This window comes from Schistocerca americana, chromosome 1 (assembly GCF_021461395.2).
Source record: "Schistocerca americana isolate TAMUIC-IGC-003095 chromosome 1, iqSchAmer2.1, whole genome shotgun sequence".
Taxonomy (NCBI): Eukaryota; Metazoa; Arthropoda; class Insecta; order Orthoptera; family Acrididae; genus Schistocerca; species Schistocerca americana.
The window spans coordinates 77,892,707-77,901,692 of NC_060119.1; positions in this window are offsets into that span (position 1 = coordinate 77,892,707).

Genomic DNA, 8,986 nt, shown 5'->3' on the forward strand with positions numbered 1-8,986 from the left:
ATTCAACATCTGACGTCCGCGCCGTTTTCGTAACAGTCAAACGGTGCCGCTGAACGATTGGTCAGGACTTTCAAGTCCCAGATGTTGAAGTTGAAAGACTCGCATTCTCGGGAGGACGCGTTATTGCTCTTTTTGTCCTCGTATGCCTCTCAGCCCCGAAATGGTCGCTCGCCGGCTGAGTTGCTCCACGGTCGTTCTCATCGAACCTTGATGTCTTTGCTACATCCGCCGCATCAGGTTCCTGTGCAACAGCAGCCACCTGCTTTTACTCCAGGCGACGTAGTCTCCTATCGTAACTATCGCGGTTGACGGCGTTGGCTCAAAGGGCGCATTCTTTGCTGCCTCGGCTGCGCTATGTATCTGGTTTTGGGGGCCTCTGGTGAGGTGCGCCGGCATCTCAATCAGCTGCGCCTCTGTCGTCGCTCGGGTTCTGCCGCTCCCCGTCTGCTTTCAGCGATGGTGCTGTCCGGTCAGCGCCCTGGGGACCCATCTACCGGCTCGCCTCAGCCCCAGGTGTTACCGACGCTGCCTTCCATTTTGCCCCATGGCGACGCGCCGCCGCCGCCGCCGCCTGTTCTACCGCCGGCGACGCCCGAAGTGGACGCGACGCTGCAACCACCGGGCGCCTCCCTGGGTCACGCGCCGCTGATCGCTTCCCGTGACCAGTTGTCCTATTCCATCGAACTCTTGCCCGCTCCGGACCACATGGCGTCTTCGCCCGTCGGGTGCCCCGACCCGATGGAGGTCGACCCTTCGTCCCCTCCTGTCTCTATACGGGCGCATACATCGCATGTTGGCGTGTACCCTGGACTAGGTTTTCAGGCGTTTCCTAGCTCCCCACGGACCGAATGGCCGGGTGCGGGTGGCACAGCCTCGCCTGTTGTTAGGCTCCCCACCTCACCGCATACGTCAACATGGGGTCCTCCCCACGGCGGGCGGAAGCCTTATAACACAACCGTTCGCCGATTTGCGGCGGAGGAATGTGGTGTCACCGCCAGACACCACACTTGCTAGGTGGTAGCCTTTAAATCGGCCGCGATCCGATAGTATACGTCGGACCCGCGTGTCGCCACTATCAGTGTTTGCAGACCGAGCGCCGCCACACGGCAGGTCTAGAGAGACTTCCTAGCACTCGTCCCAGTTGTACAGCCGACTTTGCTAGCGATGGTTCACTGACAAATTACGCTCTCATTTGCCGAGACGATAGTTAGCACAGCCTTCAGCTACGTCATTTGCTACGACCTAGCAATGCGCCATTATCATTTTCTATTTATCTTGTGATGCATGTACCGTCAGACAGATGTTCACTAATTATGGATTAAAGTCAAGTATTAGAGAACCTACGTACATATTTTACTAGTCTCAACTCCATTGCCAGTCTACATTTTATATTCTCTCTACTTCGACCATCATCAGTCATTTTGCTCCCCAAATAGCGAAACTCCTTTACTACTTCAAGCGTCTCATTTCCTAACCTAATTTCCGCAGCATCACCCGATTTATTTCGACTACATCCCATTATCCTCGTTTTGCTTTTGTTGACGTTCATCTTATATCCTGCTTTCAAGATACTGTCTATTCCGTTCAACCTCTCTTCCAGGTCCTTTGCCGCCTCTGACAGAATTACAGTGTCATTGGCGAACTTCAAAGTTTTCATTTCTCCTTCGTGGATTTTAATTCTTACTCCAAATTTTTCTTACGTTTCTTTTACTGCTTGCTCAATATACAGATTGTATGAAGTCATATTAACATCTGGCTATGTCTTCTAGGTGCTTCACTTTTTTTTTCCAATCAGTGTAATAAGAGGGTAGTCCGGGAAGTAGGGACGAATATTGAAGTGCTATAGAAAATACAAAATTTGTTGAAAATGTATTTTTTTTACGAACACATTACAGAACTTTCCCCATTTATGTATGAAAAATGGGTTCCTCCATATCACCATACAAGGCCGCATGGCAACGAGCAATGCGTTCATTGAAGTTCTCGATGTCGCGTTCACAGACATCTGGTGGAATGACGTTAATAATCCTTTTAATTTCATCCTTCAGTTGGTATGTTATTTGTAGTTTCTTCACGTATGCTCTTGATTTGACAAATCCCCGCAAAAAAGTTACAAGGCGTAAGATCGCATGATCTCTCAGGCCATTATCGGTTGCCAACCAAAGAGACAATTTTTTTAAGGAGAGTTTTCATTCGGCAGAGCAATCGTTTCACGAGATGTATGACATGTCGTAGCATTTTTTGAAACCAAATATCGTCATTTTCATCAATTAGAGGGAAAAACAAATCAGGAAGCATGTTTCGCTAGAGGTCGCCGTTGGCAGTGACGCCAGCTTCATCGTCATTTTGATAACAGTACCGGCCGATTGCTCCTCATGCTCAGAATCCATACCACACAGTCGTGCGTTGCGGATGCACGTATTATGTTCGAGCATAATGACTTTTATGGAGACTAGAAATCTGCTCTGTATGAATCATCATGGATTTCGAAATAGACGATAGTGCGAAACCCAGCTCGCGTTATTCGTCCACGAAATTCAGTGGGCCACAGGCACGGGTCCCCAGGTAGATGTCGTGTTTCCTGATTTCCGCAAGGTGTTTGATACAGTTCCCCACAGTCGTTTAATGAACAACGTAACAGCATATGGACTATAAGACCAATTATGTGATTGGATTGAAGAGTTCCTGGATGGCAGGGCGCAGCATGTCATTCTCAATGGAGAGAAGTCTTCCGAAGTAAGAGCGATTTCAGGTGTGCCGCAGGGGAGTGTCGTAGGACCGTTGCTATTCACAATATATGTAAATTGTACTGAAATACAGGAGGATCTGCAACGAATTGACTCATGGCGCAAGGAATGACAATTGAATCTCAATATAGACAAGTGTAATGTGCTGTGAATACATAGAAAGAATATCATTTAGCTACAATATAGCAGGTCAGCACTTAGTAGCAGTTAACTCCATAAATTATCTGGGAGTAGGCATTAGGAGTGATGTAACATGGAATGATCATATAAAATTAGTCGTCGGTAAAGCAGATGCCAGACTGAGATTCATTGGAAGAATCCTAAGGAAATGTAGTTCGAAAACAAAGGAAGTAGGTCATAGTACACTTGTTTGCCCACTGCTTGAATACTGTTCACTTGTGTGGGATCCGTACCAGATAGGGTTGATAGAAGAGATAGAGAAGATCCAACGGAGAGCAGCGCGCTTCGTTACAGGATCATTTAGTAATCGCGAAAGCGTTACGGAGTTGATAGACAGACTCCAGTGGAAGACTCTGCAAGAGAGGCGCTCAATAGGTCGGTACGGGCTTTTGTTGAAGTTTCGAGAACATACCTTCACCGAGGAGTCAAGCAGCATATTGCCCCCTCCTACGTATATCTCGCGAAGAGACCACGAGGATAAAATCAGAGAGATTAGAGCCCACACAGAGGTATACCGACAATCCTTCTTTCCACGAACAATACGAGACTGGAATAGAAGGGAGAACCGATAGATGTACTCAAGGTACCCTCCGCCACACACCGTTAGGTGGCTTGCAGTGTATGGATGTAGATGTAGATGTAGATGTTCCACAGTCAGTCGCAGATTTTCGTTATCCCAAATTCTGCAGTTCTGCTTATTGACGTCCGCACCGAGGTGGAAGTGAGCCTCATCTGAAACAATTATTCTTTCTGTGAAGTCCTTGAGCAAATCGACGTCTCTTTCCATGATTTGCAGGCTTCAACTCTTATGTAAGTTGAATCTTGTACGCATGTATTTTAAGACCTTTTGAGAGGATATTAGCAGTGAACTTGGTGATTCAACTGTTGAGCTCGTCGGCGAACCGATTTTCTGGGGGTTACAGTCACATTATCGAGCACGACAGCAATGTTTTCTTGTGTTCGAACAGAACGCGGACGTGCTGCTTTCTTCACCTGTGGTCTCAAACTTCCCAATCGAATTCCGAACTGATGATTCGGTTGGATCAGCATTACGTCCGAGTGTGATACGCAATTCGCGAAAGGTGAACAATAATTTTTTATCACTTGGATACGTTGCTCAGTTGTCATCTGCTCCATTACGAAAATAAACGTGAAACAACAATGCTCACCACACAAAATCTCTCAGGGTACTAATGGTAAGGATCACAGATAACAAACATGAAAAAATCACGGCTGCCAACCGTCATATAAGAAAATGGCGCAAAATTCAAATTCGTCCTTCCTTCCCGGACACCGATTTTAAATTCGTTGAGACAGGTAGCTAAAGTAAAATACTGTTGTCTTTTTTTTTAAAAAAAAATAGTCCCTCGAAGACACTTATTATAATGCAGAGGCTCTCACTTTACAGAATGTGTAGGATAGAACTAGGTGTTCAGTGTGAGAGAGAAGAGACGGGAAATTAATAAATTGACACATCGTCATAGTGAGAAACCCTGACGGACGCGAAGTGTGCTATCGAATTTGGAAGGAGTGGTACAATTTTGGTGTAAAGGATAACCAGTTTACAGAATCTGTTGTATTAAATCTTTGTAGGTATGGGGCGTTTGGTGGATAGATGCAATCCTCATTTTCGACCAGTTAGCAATTGTAGCAGTATTTGTGTGTCCTGAACTTTTTGTTGGCTAGTTGCTGCGTGAGGTTTGCACTTTAGTTTACCGTAGAGAGTTAGTTCGAGGTATCGTAGACTTTTACTTAGTCGTATAAGATGACAGTATATGGTGACGTATAAATCATGGGAGTGGAAGCAGCGGTTCATTCGTAGTATAAGTACTGCATCTGCCTTATTTGGGGAGGAAATGAATGCATCAGTAAGTGAACTGCATGAAGTGGAGTGGTAGAGATGGCAGAGACTTCTGGAGGATGGATAAAATTAATTTTGAACCTCAGCGCACACGCAACTGTGGGACGGACACGATATCTGTACAACTAGCAGGTGCAAAGAAATACGACTAAGCAGTAAAGAACAAGAAAATACGCGGCGACCTTGCAAAAATGCCATGTTCGCTGAGTGCAGTGACCGCCGTAACACGTGTACCGTGTGGGTGCCCAGCCTCTGTACGAGGCGTGCAATTAACGGAGATGTCACCAGCAGGCCGTTTCAATGACCTGTAGTGCGTGTTTGTTGAGTAATAGGATAGACAGCTGCTCGGCTCGGCTTTCACTGTCTGCATTTTTGTTGCCCAACTTGTGAATTCCCGTCTTACTGAAATATTCAGTTCTACGCGATAGCTATCTTCTTAAACGCATCAGGACTATCGGTGCAATCACGTATTCTATGATAACATACCATTGTCATTGCTGTGTAATACATCGAAACTGGTAACAGTAATAATTGTCTACACTGTGTTACTAAATTTCGATTTCTTTCTCCAAACAGGGTAAGTAGATAAAATTCTGAATACAAAATTATATCCAAACCCCATTGTTTCCCTTTATTCTGCGGAACACAACAGGGACTCTCTTTGAACATCTCGCGCAAATATCATGCTCGAACTAACGAAGCGCAAGTTTCGGCTTAGGTTACTAGGGATTTAGCTGTTTCTGGGTGATGCTCCTGCTCTAAAGTGTGTAAGCACTCCATCATCTCGCGTGCAGCGTGATTGTGTTCTTGCGGCAGGATGTGTATCAGGATTCGATAGAAATTCAGCTTTCGACAAGACTCGCAAAGTCAGTGTAATGGTGCACCACATTGTCTTCAAGTCTACTATCGCAGGGTCGGATGATTCAAATGAAGTCGGATTGGTTGTGTGGGGCCACGTGAAGAATCTCATTTACAACGTTCCTGTGGAATTGAAAGCAGATCAAATTTTGCAGACTACGGCAGCAACTGATGTTTTGGTTGATGGAGTAGGTTTACTGTGAAACCAGGTATACAGGTGCAACATTTTACTGATGCAGTTCTTGACCAAGTACAGTCGGATTATCGTGTAAGCGAATACAAGAGATGTGCTACATCGGTCTTCCATCTGATTCCCGTCGCAGCAAAAATGCAGATCTGGCCAGCACTTTCATTTCTGTTGCTTTGATTTGGAGCACCTATTACCCCTACACCCAGCTTTCGAACATTGTCCACTGAATAGAAATTTTACACTAAGGTTAAGTGGTCGCAGTCACCCCATTGGGCAGCTATAGGATACCCTGACGTACGCCATAGCAGTAAACGTTAAGACGTTCTTCATTGAACACGGTTGTGTTACTGAATTGCGAATCATGCTTGTCAGAACGATCCTGTTTGAAACGATTAAACCAATGTGCACGGTGATTCCTTCGACAGTACTCGTTTTATATACGGCATAAATGTTTCGAGCTGCCTCCTCTTGCCTTCACGTGCGCTGTAGTTCATACGTCTCGATCTCCATGGCTTACGGCGGTCGGTGTATCTCCTACAGATATACTCGAGCTCTTTCACGGAAGTCTTGATGGAAGTATTCGGTTTAGAAAATCATGTAAATTATTTTGACCTCCAGTTAGAGTGACACTTCTATCACACAGGCCGCTTAAAAAGTAAACGAATGACAGTCTCAAAACATCGACTTCACGTTTACTCTGCATTACGTTAACCACATGGTCAGTACCATACACAGCGCTGCAAGAGATCAAGAGGAAAGCAACACTTCCTTACAGGAATTTTCTTGTTCTTCATGTGAATTCTATAATGTGATTTCATTTTAATTGCTAACAAATTGCGGCGGTAATAAGCATTGCGTAGTCGATATGTGAACGGCGATGAGTTAGCACAAGGGGATCAATGAATTGAACAGTGTGTAACCGACGTATAGGAAGTCACAATTAACGTCTCTTGGAAGAAAGTTTAACATCTGGGCTCGATTCATATTCGAGACAATGATTTTTAGCAGTCACAAGAGACACTTTTCGCCTCCGATTGTAGCGGTAGGGAGATGGCGGCAATTTCGAATATTGGTGAGAATTTCTTTGCACGAGAGCTGTGCTGACTTCCCACCCCACCCCCCACCCCCCCACCCAGGAACTGGCGGGAAATCAACCACGGTGCCCTATACGGATCTCAAACATCGGTCTTCCTGGAAGGAAAGCCCAAGTGCACCTCGTAACACAATTACGCTACCAAAGGCACTTGGCGGGAAAATAAAAATGGTAGGGCCCTTTCCGTTCCGGGTGTCATCATGGTCCTTGGTTTGGAAAGCTCAAGTTCACCACTCCCCCCCCCCCCCCCTCTCCACATCACCAACACACTGTCCAGAGGCAGGAGAGGAAGGTTAGGTTAGTGCACTTTAATTATTTTGGTTGGGAAACTGACATAAAGATCAGTACTAATTACCCGATTAATCATAAAGATAGGGCCCGTTACACAACTATATACATAGCGCTCCACAAGGAGTGCCTAAAATCGCATACAGCTCAAAACATGACAATACCATACAACTGGTGTTCTCCTCATGCGAAAAAATTTCACAATACCACTCGAAATTAGTGACACACTCAAACTCTATCCTTCACCTACGAGCTTGCGGGAAAAAGGCAGGGGTCTAAGGTACTTTCTTAATTCTTTTTGGAAGGAAATATTTTCTTCTAATGAGATGCTGGTGTTGGACAGAGAGGAGTTTAACAAATGTATTACCAGTAGGCATACAGTCTAGGACATTGTGTATCATTGTTTGACGCCAGAGTTTGCTACAGACGTATGATCAAAAACCACCATGCAGCTCAGGTAACCGAAGCCAAAAAAATGGCTCAAATGGCTCTGAGCACTATGGGACTTCACATCTGTGGTCATCAGTCCCCTAGAACTTAGAACTACTTAAACCTAACTAGCCTAAGGACATCACACACATCCATGCCGGAGGCAGGATTCGAACCTGCGACCGTAGTGGTCACGCGGTTCCAGACTGAAGCGCCTAGAACCACACGGCCACACCGGCCGGCACTACCGATGTCAATACATTCTGCCACAACTGATAGAAACAATGCATCACTGTTCTAATAACACTTAGAAATTATCGTGAAAAAACCAGGTCATAATGTATGGCTCATAAGGCAGCACATGTAGTGGGGAAAATCACCGTCCCAAAAAGACTGCAGAGGAGGCAGTAGCTGAACGTGCGCTCTCCTCGAGAAGCGCTCACAAACTGCCGAAATTCAAGGCCCTCTTACCTCCCCTCATCGCCTCCCCCCTCCTTCCCTCCTGCCACCCACCTACGAAGCGGGGGGGGGGGGGGGGGGGGAGACAGGCTATTTCCAACGGCCAGCTGCTCCGCCAAACGCGCCTTGCGGCACTAGCTGGCTGCTGTCGCTCCTTTGTAAACATAATAACACGTATAGTCAACTAAACAATAGGCTGGTCGTTCATCTAAAGTACCTGAGTTGCCCAGAAAGTAACGTACCGCATTTTTTTTCTCAGCCGAAAACAATGCTACGAATGTGAACCAGTACGTATGTACTATCTGAAGTCTGCTGAGTGAGCGTGCCATTTTCTGTCACTTCTGACAGATTGTGTAGCTGCAAGACAGTTTCAAAATGTCGCCTGTATGTGAAACACGTTACTAGCAATGTGCTGTCATTGATATCTCGCTGCAGAGAAAGGAATTGTAGGGAATATTCAAAACGCATGTGCAAAGTCTATGGAGCATCTGCTGTCGACAGAAGTACAGTTAGTCATTAGGAACCGAGAGTGGAGTCATCAAAAGGCAGTTCGACAGTGCTCCAGGATTTGCAGGAGTTGGGGAAACCATCCACGGTTGTCACAGCTGACATGTTGCAATGAGCTGATACTGTCATTCACTAGGAGAAGCACATTATAACTCGGCAGTCGGCGCTGCATCTGTCAGTCAGCAAAGGAAGTTCATACAGTGACACACTGGCAGCACCACCAAGACAACGATTGGTACCAACAGGGCATACACACTCTTGTTTCGCACTGGAGGAATGCCATAGAACAGGATGGAGATTGTGTGGAAAAATAGGGTGTGCAGATAAAACACCATTATCAATGTCGACAAAAGCTACTCACACAATAGAGCGAG